At 44.5% G+C, this 6796-nt stretch overlaps 1 pseudogene; it reads left to right on the top strand.

Moving 5' to 3' along the window:
* The first annotated feature begins 829 nt into the window (after positions 1-829).
* Positions 830-2132, top strand: LOC137254203 (non-canonical poly(A) RNA polymerase protein Trf4-1-like; annotated as a pseudogene).
* The last annotated feature ends 4664 nt before the right edge of the window (positions 2133-6796 follow it).

Here is a 6796-nt window from a genome sequence, read left to right as displayed (position 1 = left end):
CAATGTGTTCACGGCGTAAGGAAAGACACAAGCAAATGTCATCGAGTGGCAACCTTGATTCGTTCATTCAAAAATGTCATTCATTCATGGAAATGAGTATACCGACATTTTTGAATGAATTTTCTTTATGAAGAAAAAATGTGCTGGGTAAGTATACTAGTATCGTTCCCTTTTTATATTTTTATAAATTTTCCTAATTTTGTATTCTTTTATTTCATTTCAGGTTCACAGCTACAAATTGGGTGGTTCACTGGCAAACTGCGATGATACTACAATTTCATTACGCAGAATGGTACTCACACATCTACTAATAAAATAATAGGTGTTTTTCACGCGCAATCTTTCGCAAGTGGACGACGACGCGAAATCTTTGGTTGGATTGCGCGCCAATACGATTTCTGTTCTGTGAGAAGGAAGACTGTTTTGAATGGATCCTTTTGTTGGCTGATTTCAAGAGGAACAGGAGGGTCCAGCATTACGCACATGGTGTACAATTTGGGAGACCACAGCGCATGATATGAGCCAATTGTTAGAACAACAAAGTCAACAATTACAACAATTACATAGTGGTGGTAATAGTAAATTAAACGGCGCATCTTTAAGTGCACGCGATCGGGATTCTCTACACTTACTTCTACAGCAGGTTGGTAACGTAGGATTGCGAAATTCAATATACAATCATAATAATAATAATAATAACGGTAGTAGTGGCACAAATAGTAGTGGTAATACACCCAGCAACAACTCAATTGATTCAACACCAAACAACGACTATATTACAACAGCTGCAACAACACCAGTTGGTGGTGGTGGTGTAGGTGATACAACAATGAATACAAAAATGCCATCTCACGATCGTCCAAGTTATTATAATCCATCACGTAGGAAAATTGGACGTATGGTAGATAATAAGGTAAGCACATTTAACCTCAGCAGATATATGGATAAATTAGTAGTAAAGTACAAAGGTTGCCCCTGGCGAGTGCCAAGTTTTGAATATGGATGCGGAATTGTTGGTTTACATCAGGAAATCGAACAATTTTATAATTATGTATTGCCCACGCCCACCGAGCATGCTATACGCAATGAAGTGGTACAGCACCTAGAAGCGGTGGTACACTCAATCTGGCCGAAAGCGATTGTGGAAATATTTGGCTCATTTCGTACGGGCCTATTTCTGCCCACATCGGATATTGATTTAGTTGTGTTAGGACTATGGGAAAAGGCCCCACTGCGAACTCTCGAAACAGCACTGATTGCGCGCGGAATTGCCGAACCACATTCAGTGCGCGTACTTGACAAAGCGTCTGTGCCCATCATAAAGCTCACAGATCGTGAATCGCAAGTAAGAGTAGATATATCCTTTAATATGCAATCGGGTGTACACTCGGCCGAACTAGTTAAGAAATTTAAACAAGATTATCCAGTGTTAGCGAAACTGGTGCTCGTGCTGAAGCAATTTTTGTTACAGCGTGATCTCAATGAAGTTCCTACCGGTGGCATTTCCTCTTACTCATTAATATTAATGTGTATAAGTTTCCTACAATTACATCCGCATCAAATAGACCATGATAAGGCCAATTTAGGTGTACTGTTGTTGGAGTTTTTTTTTTTTTGAATTTTATGGGCGTAAGTTCAATTATATGAAAATTGGCATTTCGATAAAAAATGGCGGACGTTATTTACCAAAAGAAGACCTGCAACGTGAAATGATTGACGGACATCGTCCATCATTATTATGTATGGAAGATCCACTGACGCCGGGTAATGATATTGGACGTAGCTCCTATGGTGCATGACAGGTAAAACAAGCATTTGAATATGCATATATGTTGTTGGCGAATGCTGTGAGTCCACTCAACGAATACGGTAGTAATTGCGCTGAGCGTACCATCCTAGGACGAATAATACGGGTAACCGATGATGTAATTGACTACCGTGAGTGGATACGTGAACATTTTGAGCATCTTATTGTACCGAGTACGCCCAGAAATACCAGTGCCGTTAAGTTCATTCCGTCTATACTACCACCTGGCGTTATCACACCCCCATTGCAACAGCATCAGCATATGCATCCAGCATTACAACAGCAACAGCATCAACAGAAAAAATTGGTATTTTGTTCTGTGTGAGATTTAGTACGCGCGAATGTGCGTAGTGCTTTCACTTGCGATACATTGTTCCATTTAATGTGACAGCTGAATGCTCATCAACACATGAAGGCCGTCAATTAGAACAGACAATACTTCCAATTAATGTCGATACGCTATTTCGCATGATTTTTTTTTTTTTTCAAAATCGATATTCTTTTTGGAATTTCATGCAGCGCGGAAAACTGAAAATATGTCTTTCAACGATTGGTTAACCAATAATGAAGGCAAGAAGACACGTACTATTTATTTAACTGTGCAATTATTGGCTTCCGTGGGACCCAGAGTGTCTAAGGTGACTGAAAACCAAGAGATGCGTGAAACGGGTGAATTGTATTCCATAGGTGTAACTAGTGTTAATGCTGGCATTCCATATGCCGATAGTTTCAATGTCTAAATGCACTATTGCCTTGTAAGAACTGTTGATGATCATACAATGCTGTCAGTGCATGATCAAGTCAAAGGTAAAAAGTCGATATGGGGTGTTGTTAAAGGTTTTATTGAAAGGAATACATGGGCTGGTTTAGAAGAATACTGAAGACTATTTTTTGACGTTGAGATTGCGTCAGGTAGGGAAAACGTTGCGTCAGTCTGCTACTTCCCCCCACCAGTGGTAAGGGGTGGCAGATACTGGGTGATGTGTTTGGTTGTGTTAGTTAAGGCCTCGCTCAAGTCTGACACTTCCCCCCACCAGAGGTAAGGGGTATCAGATACTGTTCGAGGTAAGGGGAGCATCCACCCGGTGGGATGCCCTCCCGCTTTCAACGACCTTTTGTAAGTCCGGCACTTCCCCCCACCAGTGGTAAGGGGTGCCGGATACTGCTCAAGGTTAGGGAACCTTTTCCCACTTCCAAATTTTTTTTTTGACTTATGTCAAATTACGAAACGATTCCGTTTTTGATTGGGGTTTTGAAATTCCCATTCGTAATCCAGTAAGCGGGAAGAATCTAGTAGTCTAGTAGTAGTGATAATGGTTTTGCCAGTGCCAATATGTTGCGGGGAAATGATTCGGTTTCTACTGAACATTTCGTGATTGATAAGGTCATGTTGGGTTGGTCACTCTTTCAGAAATTGTTTAGAAAATGCCGCGCGTTGGACTTTTATTCAAAAAATGCAGTATGTTGCCAATTCGTCTTAGAACTTTAGATTCCAAGCTTTTGTGCTGTCCTGCTACACAGGGAGTATTCACCCTTTTAGTCTGAAATTTCGGAAAGTTCTTGTCCGTCAAGTATTCATGGAAGCCTTCGAGAGGTGAATGTTCCGGCTCGAGAATGTGCAAACCCACATGACTCTTTATCGATTCACAAAACATTGACCAGAAATTTAAGACTCTCTTCCTAAACCTGTTGGCATTTATAAGTTTATTATTGTTATCATTTTTTGTAAAGGGATATGAATACATATTTAAATATGGCTGTCCCTATCCCTTGGACAAAAACTTTTGTTGGCCTCATGCCTTTGGCTGAGTGCATCTGCTTTCTGGGGTAGACCGTGGGTCTGTATTAGGGTTCTGGTATCCTCGCTGGGGGAAGCGAGTGACTGTGGGAAATTTAAATCTACAAAAGGCCGAACGCCCTTAGATTCTGTGGCAGATCGGTTCGCCCTTCTGCGGTAGGCTTTTATGATGTCCTCGTTATGGGATAACGAGTGAATGGGCTGGTTTCTGGGGTCCTCGCTTGGGGCGAGTGAATTTGGGGTGGTTTTTTGCAAGGGGCCCCCGGTTAGTATTATTATGAAGCCTCAGTTTTGCTTTTTGTTTTGCGAGCTTTTGGTAAGCTCCCATGCGTCCTCGTGTCTCTAGCTCCCTTTCCCCATTGCCCACAAGTAGCTAGGCGTAGGATTCCCCCTCCGGCAGACTCGGTACGAGACCGGGGGTGAGAAAAGAAAAGAAAAAATAAGATGTAGGATCGCCCTCCGGTAGACTCGCACCCTCACGAGACCGGGGTGGTTGATTATAATTAGGGCCTCGGGAGCGACGCAAGCTTAGGGATAGCGGGGCATCACGGCGCGTGGTTGAACGCGTCTTTATGTCCCGCGCTCCCTTTCCCCATTGCCATCGCGTAGTACGCTTTAGGTTTCCCCTCCGGTAGACTCGCACCCTCACGAGACCGGGGGTTGATGATAATATATGGCTCGGGAGAAACACAAGCTTAGGGATAGAGAGACACGAAGACGTGGGTTCCTTAATATACTTTCGATGCTATCACTAACCGTGGGCCTCTAATTGTAGGTAGTCGGGGGAAATAGTGTTGTGGTTTTCTGGGGTTTGCTTTGTAAGCTTAAGAATAGAATGGGCTGAGTCCCTTTAGGTTCTGTGGCAGATAGAGTATCTGCGTTAGGTTATTGGTTGGCCTCGTATCGGGTGAACGAGAGCTGGGGTTGACTTTTGGAAAATGTGAAGACGAGGGTGATTTTTTTTGATTTTTCTGAAAGGAGGTATGTGGAAGAACGGAGGGATTGTTAAGAGGAGCACGTGGTTCTCTCACAGTCTGTCTCCGTGGGAAGAAGGATCAGTTTGACCAAAGGTCGTCTGACTTGACCCTTCTCGGTTCTGAGGTCGACAACACGTACTCGGTTATCTTCGCCGGGGTGTACGTTGACGACTCTACCTAACCTCCATTCGTTGGGAGATAAATTGTCCTCTTTGAGGACAGCGAGATCTCCCACTTTTAGATTTTCCTTGGGATGCTTCCACTTCACTCGTTTTTGGAGTTCGGATAAATATTCGGTTTTCCATCGCCGGCAGAAGGTTTGATGGAGGGCCTTGAGCTTCTGCCATCTATTTAGCATGGAGGCAGGGCTTTCGTTCGCATCCGGTTCTGGCGGCGCCAGAAGATGGCTGCCGGTGAGGAAATGTCCTGGGGTTAGTGGCTCCAGGTCCGTTGGGTCATTGGACGCCGGGCTGAGAGGCCGTGAATTTAGGCATGCCTCGATCCGGCATAAAAGGGTTTGGAACTCCTCCATGGTATATTTATGGAGAGAAGCGACCTTTTTGAAGTGGCTTTTGAAGCTCTTCACTCCCGCTTCCCACAGGCCGCCCATATGCGGAGCGCCGGCGGGAATAAAATGCCAAGTTAATGCTTGATGGCTATACTTGGAGACTGTTTTGTCTCGGCTTTCTGCCAGGAAGGCTTTGAAGATCCGACAAAGTTCGTACCATTGTCGGAGTAGATGTTTTTTGGACATCCTCTTCTCGCGATAAAACGCGAAAAGGCTGCGAGGAAGCATGGGGTGCTCAGGTCACTAGTGGCCTCTAGGTGGATGGCCTTAGTGAAGAAACAAACAAATAGGCATACGTAGCCTTTGGACAGTCGACATCCCCTACCGCGGTAGCTTTTGATGTCGAAAGGCCCCGCGAAATCTACCCCGGTATTGGTGAACGCGCGGGTAAAAGTGGTGCGTTCGCAGGGAAGGGTACCCATAAGTTGGGACTGCGCCTGCTTCCTGTGAATAATGCAGGTTTTGCAATTGTGGATGATGGCTCTGATCATTGTCTTGACCTTCGGAATCCAATACTGGGTTCGAATAAGGCGGAGCATGAGCTGGTTCTCGCCATGAAGGGAATCATGATGAATCATCACGACTGCAAGGTGAGACAGCCTGCAATTGTAAGGCAAGATGATCGGATGCCGCTCGTTGAATGACATGTCTTTTGAAGCCCCTAGACGCCCTCCTGTTCTGATAATGTCGTCTTTGTCGATGTATGGGTTGAGTGACAGGATTTCACTCTTCCGATCAATAGGTTCCCTATTCTTTAATTTTAAATATTCGGTACCGTAAAATTGTTTCTGGCAGACTCGTATTAATGCTTGAGTCGTTGCCTTAATCTCATCGGCTGAGATTATGCACGACTTTTCTTGGAACACTGCTTTGGTTTTAGGATGCGTTCTTTTATAGAATCTCCTAACATAAGATAAGACTTTCAAAGCTCGTGGCAAATCTGAAAATCGTTCAAGAATATCTGTATGATCTACCCTTGTCGTGGCATATGATTGTGCCCTCTTTTCCTCAACGGACGTGTTGTAATCGGCATCTTGTGCTGGCCAGTGAGAATTGTCTTCTTGTAGCCAAGAAGGACCCTGCCACCACAACGAATTGTTGACCAAATCTGACGCTAGTAGTCCTCTGCTCCCTAAGTCCGCTGGGTTAGATTCCGAGTCAACGTGAAGCCAGTCCTTATTACCGACCATATCGAGGATCTTGGTGATTCGATGTGCGACGAAGGTTGACCAAGTACAGGGCGGCTTGCGTATCCATGCGAGTACGATGGTTGAATCCGTCCAGAGGTGAACTTTTACTGGTCCCAAATGAATATTTCGGAATATGGATTCCATCATTTCTGCGAGAAGCACGGCGCCGCAGAGTTCTAAACGTGGTAGCGAGATGGTTTTCACTGGAGCTACTCTGGTTTTTGCTAAGAGTAAGTGTATGAAAACCTGATCGTCTCTTTTTACGCGCATATATATCGCTGCAGCATATGCTTTCTCGGAAGCGTCACAGAAACCGTGGATTTCTATTTCGCCTTCCGGGGAAAAATTTACCCACCGCGGTATCCGTATGTTATCTATTTCGCCATAGTGTTGGGTGAAGGTTTTCCACCGTTCTACTGTATTTGGTGAGACAGGCTCATCCCATCCGGTGCCTTC

The sequence above is a fragment of the Eurosta solidaginis genome, chromosome 5 (assembly GCF_040869045.1).
Source record: "Eurosta solidaginis isolate ZX-2024a chromosome 5, ASM4086904v1, whole genome shotgun sequence".
NCBI lineage: Eukaryota > Metazoa > Arthropoda > Insecta > Diptera > Tephritidae > Eurosta > Eurosta solidaginis.
The sequence above is the reverse complement of the archived record's forward strand: the minus strand, read 5'-3'. Positions and strand labels throughout refer to the sequence as shown.